The sequence below is a fragment of the Andrena cerasifolii genome, unplaced genomic scaffold (genome assembly GCF_050908995.1).
Source record: "Andrena cerasifolii isolate SP2316 unplaced genomic scaffold, iyAndCera1_principal scaffold0718, whole genome shotgun sequence".
NCBI classification, from domain to species: domain Eukaryota; kingdom Metazoa; phylum Arthropoda; class Insecta; order Hymenoptera; family Andrenidae; genus Andrena; species Andrena cerasifolii.
This window is the reverse complement of record NW_027485610.1, coordinates 14,850-33,662: the sequence shown is the minus strand read 5'-3', so window position 1 is coordinate 33,662 and position 18,813 is coordinate 14,850. Positions and strand designations below refer to the sequence as shown.

The 18,813-nt window shown below is 21.2% G+C and overlaps 2 long non-coding RNA genes across 2 annotated transcripts; both read right to left on the bottom strand.

The window, feature by feature from the left end:
• Positions 1–80: 80 nt before the first annotated feature.
• On the bottom strand, positions 81–10,067 carry LOC143378161 (uncharacterized). Its single transcript, XR_013087726.1, has 3 exons — positions 4,641–10,067; positions 1,322–2,899; positions 81–836 (listed from the first exon to the last, which is right to left on the bottom strand). It is a non-coding gene; the product is annotated as an uncharacterized LOC143378161 (long non-coding RNA).
• Positions 10,068–11,413: 1,346 nt separating this feature from the next.
• Positions 11,414–18,396, bottom strand: LOC143378162 (uncharacterized). The gene is made up of 2 exons (XR_013087727.1): positions 15,289–18,396; positions 11,414–14,643 (listed from the first exon to the last, which is right to left on the bottom strand). It is a non-coding gene; the product is annotated as an uncharacterized LOC143378162 (long non-coding RNA).
• Between the last annotated feature and the right edge of the window lie 417 nt (positions 18,397–18,813).

Here is an 18,813-nt window from a genome sequence, read left to right as displayed (position 1 = left end):
CTATTTTTTCTCTGTTTATTTACCTATTTTTTCCTCTAATTTATTTACCTTTTTTCTCTATATATTTACCTATATTTTTCTCTATTTATTTACCTCCTTTGCTTTCTCTACTTCATTACCTATTTTTCTCTATTTATTTGCCTATATTATTCTCTAATTTACTTACCTATTTTTTCTCTAGTAATTTACTTATTTTTCTCTCTCATTTATTTACCTATTTTTACTCTGTTTATTTACTTATTTTTTCCTCTAATTTATATACGTATTTTTTCTATTTACCTTTTTTCTTTGATTTATTTAGCTATTTTTCTCTATTTATACGCCTATTTTTTCTCTAGTTTATTTACCTATTTTTTCTCTATTTATTTACCTGTTTTTCTCTATTTACTTACCTCATTTGTTTTCTCTAGTTAATTACCTATTTTTCTCTCTTTATTTACCTCTTTTTTCTCTATTTACTTACCTATTTTTTCTCTAGTTATTTAAGTATTTTTTTCTCTATTTATTTACCTATTTTTCTCTATTTATTTACCTCATTTGTTTTCTCTATTTATTTACATTTTTCTCTTTATTTACATATTTTTTCTCTATTTATTTATCTATTTTTCTCTGTTTATTTACCTATTTTTTCCTCTAATTTATTTACCTATTTTTCTCTATTTATTTACCTATATTTTACTCTATTTATTTACCTCTTTTGTTTTCTCTATTTATTTACCTATTTTTCTCTAGTTATTTACGTATTTTTTTCTCTAATTTATTTACACATTTTTTCTCTAATTTATTTACCTATTTTCTCTATTTATTTACCTGCTTTGTTTTCTCTACTTCATTACCTATTTTTCTCTATTTATTTGCCTATATTTTTCTCTAATTTATTTACCTATTTTTTCTCTATTTATTTACCTATTTTTCTCTATTTGTTTACCTCTTTTGTTTTCTCTATTTACTTACCTATTTTTTCTCTAGTAATTGACCTATTTTTTCTCTCATTTATTTACCTATTTTTACTCTGTTTATTTACCTATTTTTTCTATTTACCTTTTTTTCTTTGATTTATTTATCTATTTTTCTCTATTTATACGCCTATTTTTTCTCTAGTTTATTTACCTATTTTTTCTCTATTTATTTACCTATTTTTCTCTATTTACTTACCTCATTTGTTTTCTCTAGTTAATTACCTATTTTTCTCTCTTTATTTACCTCTTTTTCTCTATTTACTTACCTATTTTTTCTCTAGTTATTTAAGTATTTTTTTCTCTATTTATTTACCTATTTTTCTCTAATTTGTATACCTCTTTTGTTTTCTCTATTTACTTACCTATTTTTTTCTATTTATTTACCTACTTTATTTCTAATTTATTTACCTATTTTTTCTCTATTTATTTGCCCATTTTCTCTATTTATTTACCTCTTTTCTTTTCTCTATTTATTTACCTATTTTTTTCTCTCATGTATTTACCTATTTTCTCTATTTATTTACCTCCTTTGTTTTCTCTCTTTATTTACATTTTTTTCTATTTATTTACCTCTTTTTTCTATTTATTTACCTATTTTTTCTCTATTTATTTACCTATTTTTTCTCTGTTTATTTACCTATTTTTTCCTCTAATTTATTTACCTTTTTTCTCTATATATTTACCTATATTTTTCTCTATTTATTTACCTCCTTTGTTTTCTCTATTTATTTACCTATTTTTTCTCTAGTTATTTACGTTTTTTTTTCCTCTAATTTATTTACCTATTTTTTCTATTTACCTTTTTTTCTTTGATTTATTTAGCTATTTTTCTGTATTTATAAGCCTATTTTTTCTCTAGTTTATTTACCTATTCTTTCTCTATTTATTTAACAATTTTTTTCTCTATTTATTTACCTATTTTTTCTCTGTTTATTTACCTATTTTTTCCTCTAATTTATTTACCTATTTTTTTCTCTCATGTATTTACCTATTTTCTCTATTTATTTACCTACTTTGTTTTCTCTAGTTAATTACCTATTTTTCTCTCCTTATTTACATTTTTCTATTTATTTACATATTTTTTTCTCTATTTATTTACCTATTTTTCTCTATTTATTTGCCTCATTTGTTTTCTCTATTTATTTACATATTTTTTTCTATTAATTTACCTCTTTTTTCTCTATTTATTTACCTATTTTTTCTCTGTTTATTTACCTATTTTTTCCTCTAATTTATTTACCTATTTTTCTGTATATATTTACCTATATTTTTCTCTATTTATTTACCTCCTTTGTTTTCTCTACTTCATTACCTATTTGTCCCCTATTTATTTACCTACTTTTTTCTCTAATTTATTTACCTATTTTTTCTCTATTTATTTACCCATTTTTCTCTAATTATTTCCCTCTTTTCTTTTCTCTATTTATTTACCTATTTTTTTCTCTCATGAATTTACCTATTTTCTCTATTTATTTACCTACTTTGTTTTCTCTAGTTAATTACCTATTTTTCTCTCCTTATTTACATTTTTCCATTTATTTACATATTTTTTTCTCTATTTATTTACCTATTTTTCTCTATTTATTTACTTCTTTTCTTTTCTCTATTTATTTACCTATTTTTTTCTCTCATGTATTTACCTATTTTCTCTATTTATTTACCTCCTTTGTTTTCTCTAGATAATTACCTATTTTTCTCTCTTTATTTACATTTTTCTCTTTATTTACATATTTTTTTCTCTATTTATTTACCTATTTTTCTCTATTTATTTACTTCAATTGTTTTCTCTATTTATTTACATATTCTTTTCTATTTATTTACCTCTTTTTTCTCTATTTATTTACCTATTTTTTCTCTGTTTATTTACCTCCTTTGTTTTTTCTACTTCATTACCTATTTATTCCCTATTTATTTACCTACATTTTCTCTAATTTATTTACCTATTTTTCTCTATTTATTTACCTCTTTTCTTTTCTCTATTTATTTACCTATTTTTTTCTCTCATGTATTTACCTATTTTCTCTATTTATTTACCTCCTTTGTTTTCTCTAGATAATTACCTATTTTTCTCTCTTTATTTACATTTTTCTCTTTATTTACATATTTTTTCTCTATTTATTTACCTATTTTTCTCTATTTATTTACTTCAATTGTTTTCTCTATTTATTTACATATTCTTTTCTATTTATTTACCTCTTTTTTCTCTATTTATTTACCTATTTTTTCTCTGTTTATTTACCTCCTTTGTTTTTTCTACTTCATTACCTATTTGTTCCCTATTTATTTACCTACTTTTTTCTCTAATTTATTTACCTATTTTTTCTCTATTTATTTACCCATGCTTCTCTATTTATTTACCTCTTTTCTTTTCTCTATTTATTTACCTATTTTTTTCTCTCATGTATTTACCTATTTTCTCTATTTATTTACCTCCTTTGTTTTCTCTAGTTAATTACCTATTTTTCTCTCCTTATTTACATTTTTCTATTTATTTACATATTTTTTTCTCTATTTATTTGCCTATTTTTCTGTATTTATTTACCTATTTTTTTCTCTATTTATTTACCTGTTTTTCTCTATTTACTTACCTCATTTGTTTTCTCTAGTTAATTACCATTTTTTCTCTCTTTATTTACCTCTTTTTTCTCTATTTACTTACCTATTTTTTCTCTAGTTATTTAAGTATTTTTTTCTCTATTTATTTACCTATTTTTCTCTATTTATTTACCTCATTTGTTTTCTCTATTTATTTACATATCTTTTTCTATTTATTTACCTCTTTTTTCTCTATTTATTTACCTATTTTTCTCTGTTTATTTACCTATTTTTTCCTCTAATTTATTTACCTATTTTTCTCTATTTATTTACCTATATTTTACTCTATTTATTTACCTCTTTTGTTTTCTCTATTTATTTACCTATTTTTCACTAGTTATTTACGTATTTTTTTCTCTAATTTATTTACACATTTTTCCTCTAATTTATTTACCTATTTTCTCTATTTATTTACCTGCTTTGTTTTCTCTACTTCATTACCTATTTTTTTCTATTTATTTACCTACTTTATTTCTAATTTATTTACCTATTTTTTCTCTATTTATTTGCCCATTTTCTCTATTTATTTACCTCTTTTTTTTCTCTATTTATTTACCTATTTTTTTCTCTCATGTATTTACCTATTTTCTCTATTTATTTACCTCCTTTGTTTTCTCTCTTTATTTACATTTTTTTCTATTTATTTACCTCTTTTTTTCTATTTATTTACCTATTTTTTCTCTATTTATTTACCTATTTTTTCTCTGTTTATTTACCTATTTTTTCCTCTAATTTATTTACCTTTTTTCTCTATATATTTACCTATATTTTTCTCTATTTATTTACCTCCTTTGCTTTCTCTACTTCATTACCTATTTTTCTCTATTTATTTGACTATATTTTTCTCTAATTTACTTACCTATTTTTTCTCTAGTAATTTACCTATTTTTCTCTCTCATTTATTTACCTATTTTTACTCTGTTTATTTACCTATTTTTTCCTCTAATATATTTACCTATTTTTTCTATTTACCTTTTTTCTTTGATTTATTTAGCTATTTTTCTCTATTTACTTACCTCATTTGTTTTCTCTAGTTAATTACCTATTTTTCTCTCTTTATTTACCTCTTTTTCTCTATTTACTTACCTATTTTTTCTCTAGTTATTTAAGTATTTTTTTCTCTATTTATTTACCTATTTTTCTCTATTTGTATACCTCTTTTGTTTTCTCTATTTACTTACCTATTTTTTTCTATTTATTTACCTACTTTATTTCTAATTTATTTACCTATTTTTCTCTATTTATTTGCCCATTTTCTCTATTTATTTACCTCTTTTATTTTCTCTATTTATTTACCTATTTTTTTCTCTCATGTATTTACCTATTTTCTCTATTTATTTACCTCCTTTGTTTTCTCTCTTTATTTACATTTTTTTCTATTTACTTACCTCTTTTTTTCTATTTATTTACCTATTTTTTCTCTATTTATTTACCTATTTTTTCTCTGTTTATTTACCTATTTTTTCCTCTAATTTATTTACCTTTTTTCTCTATATATTTACCTATATTTTTCTCTATTTATTTACCTCCTTTGTTTTCTCTATTTATTTACCTATTTTTTCTCTAGTTATTTACGTATTTTTTCCTCTAATTTATTTACCTATTTTTTCTATTTACCTTTTTTTCTTTGATTTATTTAGCTATTTTTCTGTATTTATACGCCTATTTTTTCTCTAGTTTATTTACCTATTTTTTCTCTATTTATTTACCTATTTTTCTCTATTTACTTACCTCATTTGTTTTCTCTAGTTAATTACCTATTTTTCTCTCTTTATTTACCTCTTTTTCTCTATTTACTTACCTATTTTTTCTCTAGTTATTTAAGTATTTTTTTCTCTATTTATTTACCTATTTTTCTCTATTTGTATACCTCTTTTGTTTTCTCTATTTACTTACCTATTTTTTTCTATTTATTTACCTACATTATTTCTAATTTATTTACCTATTTTTTCTCTATTTATTTGCCCATTTTCTCTATTTATTTACCTCTTTTCTTTTCTCTATTTATTTACCTATTTTTTTCTCTCATGTATTTACCTATTTTCTCTATTTATTTACCTCCTTTGTTTTCTCTCTTTATTTACATTTTTTTCTATTTATTTACCTCTTTTTTCTATTTATTTACCTATTTTTTCTCTATTTATTTACCTATTTTTTCTCTGTTTATTTACCTATTTTTTCCTCTAATTTATTTACCTTTTTTCTCTATATATTTACCTATATTTTTCTCTATTTATTTACCTCCTTTGTTTTCTCTATTTATTTACCTATTTTTTCTCTAGTTATTTACGTTTTTTTTTCCTCTAATTTATTTACCTATTTTTTCTATTTACCTTTTTTTCTTTGATTTATTTAGCTATTTTTCTGTATTTATAAGCCTATTTTTTCTCTAGTTTATTTACCTATTCTTTCTCTATTTATTTAACAATTTTTTTCTCTATTTATTTACCTATTTTTTCTCTGTTTATTTACCTATTTTTTCCTCTAATTTATTTACCTATTTTTTTCTCTATTTATTTACCTCCTTTGTTTTCTCTACTTCATTACCTATTTGTCCCCTATTTATTTACCTACTTTTTTCTCTAATTTATTTACCTATTTTTTCTCTATTTATTTACCCATTTTTCTCTATTTATTTCCCTCTTTTCTTTTCTCTATTTATTTACCTATTTTTTTCTCTCATGAATTTACCTATTTTCTCTATTTATTTACCTACTTTGTTTTCTCTAGTTAATTACCTATTTTTCTCTCCTTATTTACATTTTTCCATTTATTTACATATTTTTTTCTCTATTTATTTACCTATTTTTCTCTATTTATTTACCTCTTTTCTTTTCTCTATTTATTTACCTATTTTTTTCTCTCATATATTTACCTATTTTCTCTATTTATTTACCTCCTTTGTTTTCTCTAGATAATTACCTATTTTTCTCTCTTTATTTACATTTTTCTCTTTATTTACATATTTTTTTCTCTATTTATTTACCTATTTTTCTCTATTTATTTACTTCAATTGTTTTCTCTATTTATTTACATATTCTTTTCTATTTATTTACCTCTTTTTTCTCTATTTATTTACCTATTTTTTCTCTGTTTATTTACCTCCTTTGTTTTTTCTACTTCATTACCTATTTATTCCCTATTTATTTACCTACATTTTCTCTAATTTATTTACCTATTTTTCTCTATTTATTTACCTCTTTTCTTTTCTCTATTTATTTACCTATTTTTTTCTCTCATGTATTTACCTATTTTCTCTATTTATTTACCTCCTTTGTTTTCTCTAGATAATTACCTATTTTTCTCTCTTTATTTACATTTTTCTCTTTATTTACATATTTTTTCTCTATTTATTTACCTATTTTTCTCTATTTATTTACTTCAATTGTTTTCTCTATTTATTTACATATTCTTTTCTATTTATTTACCTCTTTTTTCTCTATTTATTTACCTATTTTTTCTCTGTTTATTTACCTCCTTTGTTTTTTCTACTTCATTACCTATTTGTTCCCTATTTATTTACCTACTTTTTTCTCTAATTTATTTACCTATTTTTTCTCTATTTATTTACCCATGCTTCTCTATTTATTTACCTCTTTTCTTTTCTCTATTTATTTACCTATTTTTTTCTCTCATGTATTTACCTATTTTCTCTATTTATTTACCTCCTTTGTTTTCTCTAGTTAATTACCTATTTTTCTCTCCTTATTTACATTTTTCTATTTATTTACATATTTTTTTCTCTATTTATTTGCCTATTTTTCTGTATTTATTTACCTATTTTTTCTCTATTTATTTACCTGTTTTTCTCTATTTACTTACCTCATTTGTTTTCTCTAGTTAATTACCATTTTTTCTCTCTTTATTTACCTCTTTTTTCTCTATTTACTTACCTATTTTTTCTCTAGTTATTTAAGTATTTTTTTCTCTATTTATTTACCTATTTTTCTCTATTTATTTACCTCATTTGTTTTCTCTATTTATTTACATATTTTTTTCTATTTATTTACCTCTTTTTTCTCTATTTATTTACCTATTTTTCTCTGTTTATTTACCTATTTTTTCCTCTAATTTATTTACCTATTTTTCTCTATTTATTTACCTATATTTTACTCTATTTATTTACCTCTTTTGTTTTCTCTATTTATTTACCTATTTTTCACTAGTTATTTACGTATTTTTTTCTCTAATTTATTTACACATTTTTCCTCTAATTTATTTACCTATTTTCTCTATTTATTTACCTGCTTTGTTTTCTCTACTTCATTACCTATTTTTTTCTATTTATTTACCTACTTTATTTCTAATTTATTTACCTATTTTTTCTCTATTTATTTGCCCATTTTCTCTATTTATTTACCTCTTTTTTTTCTCTATTTATTTACCTATTTTTTTCTCTCATGTATTTACCTATTTTCTCTATTTATTTACCTCCTTTGTTTTCTCTCTTTATTTACATTTTTTTCTATTTATTTACCTCTTTTTTTCTATTTATTTACCTATTTTTTCTCTATTTATTTACCTACTTTTTCTCTGTTTATTTACCTATTTTTTCCTCTAATTTATTTACCTTTTTTCTCTATATATTTACCTATATTTTTCTCTATTTATTTACCTCCTTTGCTTTCTCTACTTCATTACCTATTTTTCTCTATTTATTTGCCTATATTTTTCTCTAATTTACTTACCTATTTTTTCTCTAGTAATTTACCTATTTTTCTCTCTCATTTATTTACCTATTTTTACTCTGTTTATTTACCTATTTTTTCCTCTAATATATTTACCTATTTTTTCTATTTACCTTTTTTCTTTGATTTATTTAGCTATTTTTCTCTATTTATACGCCTATTTTTTCTCTAGTTTATTTACCTATTTTTTCTCTATTTATTTACCTGTTGTTCTCTATTTACTTACCTCATTTGTTTTCTCTAGTTAATTACCTATTTTTCTCTCTTTATTTACCTTTTTTTTCTCTATTTACTTACCTATTTTTTCTCTAGTTATTTAAGTATTTTTTTCTCTATTTATTTACCTATTTTTCTCTATTTGTATACCTCTTTTGTTTTCTCTATTTACTTACCTATTTTTTTCTATTTATTTACCTACTTTATTTCTAATTTATTTACCTATTTTTCTCTATTTATTTGCCCATTTTCTCTATTTATTTACCTCTTTTATTTTCTCTATTTATTTACCTATTTTTTTCTCTCATGTATTTACCTATTTTCTCTATTTATTTACCTCCTTTGTTTTCTCTCTTTATTTACATTTTTTTCTATTTACTTACCTCTTTTTTTCTATTTATTTACCTATTTTTTCTCTATTTATTTACCTATTTTTTCTCTGTTTATTTACCTATTTTTTCCTCTAATTTATTTACCTTTTTTACTCTGTTTATTTACCTATTTTTTCCTCTAATTTATTTACCTATTTTTTCTATTTACCTTTTTTCTTTGATTTATTTAGCTATTTTTCTCTATTTATACGCCTATTTTTTCTCTAGTTTATTTACCTATTTTTTCTCTATTCATTTACCTGTTTTCCTCTATTTACTTACCTCATTTGTTTTCTCTAGTTAATTACCTTTTTTTCTCTCTTTATTTACCTCTTTTTTCTCTATTTACTTACCTATTTTTTCTCTAGTTATTTAAGTATTTTTTTCTCTATTTATTTACCTATTTTTCTCTATTTATTTACCTCATTTGTTTTCTCTATTTATTTACATATTTTTTTCTATTTATTTACCTCTTTTTTCTCTATTTATTTACCTATTTTTCTCTGTTTATTTACCTATTTTTTCCTCTAATTTATTTACCTATTTTTCTCTATTTATTTACCTATATTTTACTCTATTTATTTACGTCTTTTGTTTTCTCTATTTATTTACCTATTTTTCTCTAGTTATTTACGTATTTTTTTCTCTAATTTATTTACACATTTTTTCTCTAATTTATTTACCTACTTTCTCTATTTATTTACCTGCTTTGTTTTCTCTACTTCATTACCTATTTTTTTCTATTTATTTACCTACTTTATTTCTAATTTATTTACCTATTTTTTCTCTATTTATTTGCCCATTTTCTCTATTTATTTACCTCTTTTTTTCTCTATTTATTTACCTATTTTTTTCTCTCATGTATTTACCTATTTTCTCTATTTATTTACCTCCTTTGTTTTCTCTCTTTATTTACATTTTTTTCTATTTATTTACCTCTTTTTTTCTATTTATTTACCTATTTTTTCTCTATTTATTTACCTATTTTTTCTCTGTTTATTTACCTATTTTTCTCTATTTACTTACCTCATTTGTTTTCTCTAGTTAATTACCTATTTTTCTCTCTTTATTTACCTCTTTTTCTCTATTTACTTACCTATTTTTTCTCTAGTTATTTAAGTATTTTTTTCTCTATTTATTTACCTATTTTTCTCTATTTGTATACCTCTTTTGTTTTCTCTATTTACTTACCTATTTTTTTCTATTTATTTACCTACATTATTTCTAATTTATTTACCTATTTTTTCTCTATTTATTTGCCCATTTTCTCTATTTATTTACCACTTTTCTTTTCTCTATTTATTTACCTATTTTTTTCTCTCATGTATTTACCTATTTTCTCTATTTATTTACCTCCTTTGTTTTCTCTCTTTATTTACATTTTTTTCTATTTATTTACCTCTTTTTTCTATTTATTTACCTATTTTTTCTCTATTTATTTACCTATTTTTTCTCTGTTTATTTACCTATTTTTTCCTCTAATTTATTTACCTTTTTTCTCTATATATTTACCTATATTTTTCTCTATTTATTTACCTCCTTTGTTTTCTCTATTTATTTACCTATTTTTTCTCTAGTTATTTACGTTTTTTTTTCCTCTAATTTATTTACCTATTTTTTCTATTTACCTTTTTTTCTTTGATTTATTTAGCTATTTTTCTGTATTTATAAGCCTATTTTTTCTCTAGTTTATTTACCTATTCTTTCTCTATTTATTTAACAATTTTTTTCTCTATTTATTTACCTATTTTTTCTCTGTTTATTTACCTATTTTTTCCTCTAATTTATTTACCTATTTTTTTCTCTCATGTATTTACCTATTTTCTCTATTTATTTACCTACTTTGTTTTCTCTAGTTAATTACCTATTTTTCTCTCCTTATTTACATTTTTCTATTTATTTACATATTTTTTTCTCTATTTATTTACCTATTTTTCTCTATTTATTTGCCTCATTTGTTTTCTCTATTTATTTACATATTTTTTTCTATTAATTTACCTCTTTTTTCTCTATTTATTTACCTATTTTTTCTCTGTTTATTTACCTATTTTTTCCTCTAATTTATTTACCTATTTTTCTGTATATATTTACCTATATTTTTCTCTATTTATTTACCTCCTTTGTTTTCTCTACTTCATTACCTATTTGTCCCCTATTTATTTACCTACTTTTTTCTCTAATTTATTTACCTATTTTTTCTCTATTTATTTACCCATTTTTCTCTATTTATTTCCCTCTTTTCTTTTCTCTATTTATTTACCTATTTTTTTCTCTCATGAATTTACCTATTTTCTCTATTTATTTACCTACTTTGTTTTCTCTAGTTAATTACCTATTTTTCTCTCCTTATTTACATTTTTCCATTTATTTACATATTTTTTTCTCTATTTATTTACCTATTTTTCTCTATTTATTTACCTCTTTTCTTTTCTCTATTTATTTACCTATTTTTTTCTCTCATATATTTACCTATTTTCTCTATTTATTTACCTCCTTTGTTTTCTTCTAGATAATTACCTATTTTTCTCTCTTTATTTACATTTTTCTCTTTATTTACATATTTTTTTCTCTATTTATTTACCTATTTTTCTCTATTTATTTACTTCAATTGTTTTCTCTATTTATTTACATATTCTTTTCTATTTATTTACCTCTTTTTTCTCTATTTATTTACCTATTTTTTCTCTGTTTATTTACCTCCTTTGTTTTTTCTACTTCATTACCTATTTATTCCCTATTTATTTACCTACATTTTCTCTAATTTATTTACCTATTTTTCTCTATTTATTTACCTCTTTTCTTTTCTCTATTTATTTACCTATTTTTTTCTCTCATGTATTTACCTATTTTCTCTATTTATTTACCTCCTTTGTTTTCTCTAGATAATTACCTATTTTTCTCTCTTTATTTACATTTTTCTCTTTATTTACATATTTTTTCTCTATTTATTTACCTATTTTTCTCTATTTATTTACTTCAATTGTTTTCTCTATTTATTTACATATTCTTTTCTATTTATTTACCTCTTTTTTCTCTATTTATTTACCTATTTTTTCTCTGTTTATTTACCTCCTTTGTTTTTTCTACTTCATTACCTATTTGTCCCCTATTTATTTACCTACTTTTTTCTCTAATTTATTTACCTATTTTTTCTCTATTTATTTACCCATTTTTCTCTATTTATTTCCCTCTTTTCTTTTCTCTATTTATTTACCTATTTTTTTCTCTCATGAATTTACCTATTTTCTCTATTTATTTACCTACTTTGTTTTCTCTAGTTAATTACCTATTTTTCTCTCCTTATTTACATTTTTCCATTTATTTACATATTTTTTTCTCTATTTATTTACCTATTTTTCTCTATTTATTTACCTCTTTTCTTTTCTCTATTTATTTACCTATTTTTTTCTCTCATGTATTTACCTATTTTCTCTATTTATTTACCTCCTTTGTTTTCTCTAGTTAATTACCTATTTTTCTCTCCTTATTTACATTTTTCTATTTATTTACATATTTTTTTCTCTATTTATTTGCCTATTTTTCTGTATTTATTTACCTATTTTTTCTCTATTTATTTACCTGTTTTTCTCTATTTACTTACCTCATTTGTTTTCTCTAGTTAATTACCATTTTTTCTCTCTTTATTTACCTCTTTCTTCTCTATTTACTTACCTATTTTTTCTCTAGTTATTTAAGTATTTTTTTCTCTATTTATTTACCTATTTTTCTCTATTTATTTACCTCATTTGTTTTCTCTATTTATTTACATATTTTTTTCTATTTATTTACCTCTTTTTTCTCTATTTATTTACCTATTTTTCTCTGTTTATTTACCTATTTTTTCCTCTAATTTATTTACCTATTTTTCTCTATTTATTTACCTATATTTTACTCTATTTATTTACCTCTTTTGTTTTCTCTATTTATTTACCTATTTTTCACTAGTTATTTACGTATTTTTTTCTCTAATTTATTTACACATTTTTCCTCTAATTTATTTACCTATTTTCTCTATTTATTTACCTGCTTTGTTTTCTCTACTTCATTACCTATTTTTTTCTATTTATTTACCTACTTTATTTCTAATTTATTTACCTATTTTTTCTCTATTTATTTGCCCATTTTCTCTATTTATTTACCTCTTTTTTTTCTCTATTTATTTACCTATTTTTTTCTCTCATGTATTTACCTATTTTCTCTATTTATTTACCTCCTTTGTTTTCTCTCTTTATTTACATTTTTTTCTATTTATTTACCTCTTTTTTTCTATTTATTTACCTATTTTTTCTCTATTTATTTACCTACTTTTTCTCTGTTTATTTACCTATTTTTTCCTCTAATTTATTTACCTTTTTTCTCTATATATTTACCTATATTTTTCTCTATTTATTTACCTCCTTTGCTTTCTCTACTTCATTACCTATTTTTCTCTATTTATTTGCCTATATTTTTCTCTAATTTACTTACCTATTTTTTCTCTAGTAATTTACCTATTTTTCTCTCTCATTTATTTACCTATTTTTACTCTGTTTATTTACCTATTTTTTCCTCTAATATATTTACCTATTTTTTCTATTTACCTTTTTTCTTTGATTTATTTAGCTATTTTTCTCTATTTATACGCCTATTTTTTCTCTAGTTTATTTACCTATTTTTTCTCTATTTATTTACCTGTTGTTCTCTATTTACTTACCTCATTTGTTTTCTCTAGTTAATTACCTATTTTTCTCTCTTTATTTACCTTTTTTTTCTCTATTTACTTACCTATTTTTTCTCTAGTTATTTAAGTATTTTTTTCTCTATTTATTTACCTATTTTTCTCTATTTGTATACCTCTTTTGTTTTCTCTATTTACTTACCTATTTTTTTCTATTTATTTACCTACTTTATTTCTAATTTATTTACCTATTTTTCTCTATTTATTTGCCCATTTTCTCTAGTTTATTTACCTATTTTTTCTCTATTCATTTACCTGTTTTCCTCTATTTACTTACCTCATTTGTTTTCTCTAGTTAATTACCTTTTTTTCTCTCTTTATTTACCTCTTTTTTCTCTATTTACTTACCTATTTTTTCTCTAGTTATTTAAGTATTTTTTTCTCTATTTATTTACCTATTTTTCTCTATTTATTTACCTCATTTGTTTTCTCTATTTATTTACATATTTTTTTCTATTTATTTACCTCTTTTTTCTCTATTTATTTACCTATTTTTCTCTGTTTATTTACCTATTTTTTCCTCTAATTTATTTACCTATTTTTCTCTATTTATTTACCTATATTTTACTCTATTTATTTACGTCTTTTGTTTTCTCTATTTATTTACCTATTTTTCTCTAGTTATTTACGTATTTTTTTCTCTAATTTATTTACACATTTTTTCTCTAATTTATTTACCTACTTTCTCTATTTATTTACCTGCTTTGTTTTCTCTACTTCATTACCTATTTTTTTCTATTTATTTACCTACTTTATTTCTAATTTATTTACCTATTTTTTCTCTATTTATTTGCCCATTTTCTCTATTTATTTACCTCTTTTTTTTCTCTATTTATTTACCTATTTTTTTCTCTCATGTATTTACCTATTTTCTCTATTTATTTACCTCCTTTGTTTTCTCTCTTTATTTACATTTTTTTCTATTTATTTACCTATTTTCTCTATTTATTTACCTGCTTTGTTTTCTCTACTTCATTACCTATTTTTCTCTATTTATTTGCCTATATTTTTCTCTAATTTACTTACCTATTTTTTCTCTAGTAATTTACCTATTTTTCTCTCTCATTTATTTACCTATTTTTACTCTGTTTATTTACCTATTTTTCCTCTAATTTATTTACCTATTTTTTCTATTTACCTTTTTTCTTTGATTTATTTAGCTATTTTTCTCTATTTATACGCCTATTTTTTCTCTAGTTTATTTACCAATTTTTTCTCTATTTATTTACCTGTTGTTCTCTATTTACTTACCTCATTTGTTTTCTCTAGTTAATTACCTATTTTTCTCTCTTTATTTATCTTTTTTTTTCTCTATTTACTTACCTATTTTTTCTCTAGTTATTTAAGTATTTTTTTCTCTATTTATTTACCTATTTTTCTCTATTTGTATACCTCTTTTGTTTTCTCTATTTACTTACCTATTTTTTTCTATTTATTTACCTACTTTATTTCTAATTTATTTACCTATTTTTCTCTATTTATTTGACCCATTTTCTCTATTTATTTACCTCTTTTATTTTCTCTATTTATTTACCTATTTTTTTCTCTCATGTATTTACCTATTTTCTCTATTTATTTACCTCCTTTGTTTTCTCTCTTTATTTACATTTTTTTCTATTTACTTACCTCTTGTTTTCTATTTATTTACCTATTTTTTCTCTATTTATTTACCTATTTTTTCTCTGTTTATTTACCTATTTTTTCCTCTAATTTATTTACCTTTTTTTACTCTGTTTATTTACCTATTTTTTCCTCTAATTTATTTACCTATTTTTTCTATTTACCTTTTTTCTTTGATTTATTTAGCTATTTTTCTCTATTTATACGCCTATTTTTTCTCTAGTTTATTTACCTATTTTTTCTCTATTTATTTACCTGTTTTCCTCTATTTACTTACCTCATTTGTTTTCTCTAGTTAATTACCTTTTTTTCTCTCTTTATTTACCTCTTTTTTCTCTATTTACTTACCTATTTTTTCTCTAGTTATTTAAGTATTTTTTTCTCTATTTATTTACCTATTTTTCTCTATTTATTTACCTCATTTGTTTTCTCTATTTATTTACATATTTTTTTCTATTTATTTACCTCTTTTTTCTCTATTTATTTACCTATTTTTCTCTGTTTATTTACCTATTTTTTCCTCTAATTTATTTACCTATTTTTCTCTATTTATTTACCTATATTTTACTCTATTTATTTACCTCATTTGTTTTCTCTATTTATTTACCTATTTTTCTCTAGTTATTTACGTATTTTTTTCTCTAATTTATTTACACATTTTTTCTCTAATTTATTTACCTATTTTCTCTATTTATTTACCTGCTTTGTTTTCTCTACTTCATTACCTATTTTTTTCTATTTATTTACCTACTTTATTTCTAATTTATTTACCTATTTTTTCTCTATTTATTTGCCCATTTTCTCTATTTATTTACCTCTTTTTTTCTCTATTTATTTACCACTTTTTTCTATATTTATTTACCTATTTTTTCTCTGTTAACTTACCTATTTTTTCCTCTCATTTATTTACCTATTCTTCTCTATTTATTTACCTATATTTTTCTCTATTTATTTACCTATTTTTTCTCTATTTATTTACCTATTTTTTCTCTGTTTATTTACCTATTTTTTCCTCTAATTTATTTACCTTTTTTCTCTATATATTTACCTATATTTTTCTCTATTTATTTACCTGATTTGTTTTCTCTACTTCATTACCTATTTTTCTCTATTTATTTGCCTATATTTTTCTCTAATTTACTTACCTATTTTTTCTCTAGTAATTTACCTATTTTTCTCTCTCATTTATTTACCTATTTTTACTCTGTTTATTTACCTATTTTTTCCTCTAATTTATTTACCTATTTTTTCTATTTACCTTTTTTCTTTGATTTATTTAGCTATTTTTCTCTATTTATACGCCTATTTTTTCTCTAGTTTATTTACCTATTTTTTCTCTATTTATTTACCTGTTGTTCTCTATTTACTTACCTCATTTGTTTTCTCTAGTTAATTACCTATTTTTCTCTCTTTATTTACCTTTTTTTTCTCTATTTACTTACCTATTTTTTCTCTAGTTATTTAAGTATTTTTTTCTCTATTTATTTACCTATTTTTCTCTATTTGTATACCTCTTTTGTTTTCTCTATTTATTTACCTATTTTTTCTCTAGTTATTTACGTATTTTTTCCTCTAATTTATTTACCTATTTTTTCTATTTACCTTTTTTTCTTTGATTTATTTAGCTATTTTTCTGTATTTATACGCCTATTTTTTCTCTAGTTTATTTACCTATTCTTTCTCTATTTATTTAACAATTTTTTTCTGTATTTATTTACCTATTTTTTCTCTGTTTATTTACCTATTTTTTCCTCTAATTTATTTACCTATTTTTTTCTCTCATGTATTTACCTATTTTCTCTATTTATTTACCTACTTTGTTTTCTCTAGTTAATTACCTATTTTTCTCTCCTTATTTACATTTTTCTATTTATTTACATATTTTTTCTCTATTTATTTACCTATTTTTCTCTATTTATTTACCTGATTTGTTTTCTCTATTTATTTACATATTTTTTTCTATTTATTTACCTCTTTTTTCTCTATTTATTTACCTATTTTTTCAATGTTTATTTACCTATTTTTTCTCTGTTTATTTACCTCCTTTGTTTTTTCTACTTCATTACCTATTTATTCCCTATTTATTTACCTATTTTTCTCTAGTTAATTACGTATTTTTTTCTCTAATTTATTTACACATTTTTTCTCTAATTTATTTACCTATTTTCTCTATTTATTTACCTGCTTTGTTTTCTCTACTTCATTACCTATTTTTCTCTATTTATTTGCCTATATTATTCTCTATTTACTTACCTATTTTTTCTCTAGTTACTTAAGTATTTTTTTCTCTATTTATTTACCTATTTTTCTCTATTTATTTACCTCATTTGTTTTCTCTATTTATTTACATATTTTTTTCTATTTATTTACCTCTTTTTTCTCTATTTATTTACCTATTTTTCTCTGTTTATTTACCTATTTTTTCCTCTAATTTATTTACCTATTTTTCTCTATTTGTTTACCTCTTTTGTTTTCTCTATTTACTTACCTATTTTTTCTCTAGTAATTGACCTATTTTTCTCTCTCATTTATTTACCTATTTTTACTCTGTTTATTTACCTATTTTTTCCTCTAATTTATTTACCTATTTTTTCTATTTACCTTTTTTCTTTGATTTATTTAGCTATTTTTCTCTATTTATACGCCTATTTTTTCTCTAGTTTATTTACCTATTTTTTCTCTATTTATTTACCTATTTTTCTCTATTTACTTACCTCATTTGTTTTCTCTAGTTAATTACCTATTTTTCTCTCTTTATTTACCTCTTTTTCTCTATTTACTTACCTATTTTTTCTCTAGTTATTTAAGTATTTTTTTCTCTATTTATTTACCTATTTTTCTCTATTTGTATACCTCTTTTGTTTTCTCTATTTACTTACCTATTTTTTTCTATTTATTTACCTACTTCATTTCTAATTTATTTACCTATTTTTTCTCTATTTATTTGCCCATTTTCTCTATTTATTTACCTCTTTTCTTTTCTCTATTTATTTACCTATTTTTTTCTCTCATGTATTTACCTATTTTCTCTATTTATTTACCTCCTTTGTTTTCTCTCTTTATTTACATTTTTTTCTATTTATTTACCTCTTTTTTCTATTTATTTACCTATTTTTTCTCTATTTATTTACCTATTTTTTCTCTGTTTATTTACCTATTTTTTCCTCTAATTTATTTACCTTTTTTCTCTATATATTTACCTATATTTTTCTCTATTTATTTACCTCCTTTGTTTTCTCCATTTATTTACCTATTTTTTCTCTAGTTATTTACGTTTTTTTCCCTCTAATTTATTTACCTATTTTTTCTATTTACCTTTTTTTCTTTGATTTATTTAGCTATTTTTCTGTATTTATAAGCCTATTTTTTCTCTAGTTTATTTACCTATTCTTTCTGTATTTATTTAACAATTTTTTTCTCTATTTATTTACCTATATTTTCTCTGTTTATTTACCTATTTTTTCCTCTAATTTATTTACCTATTTTTTTCTCTCATGTATTTACCTATTTTCTCTATTTATTTACCTACTTTGTTTTCTCTAGTTAATTACCTATTTTTCTCTCCTTATTTACATTTTTCTATTTATTTACATATTTTTTTCTCTATTTATTTACCTATTTTTCTCTATTTATTTACCTCATTTGTT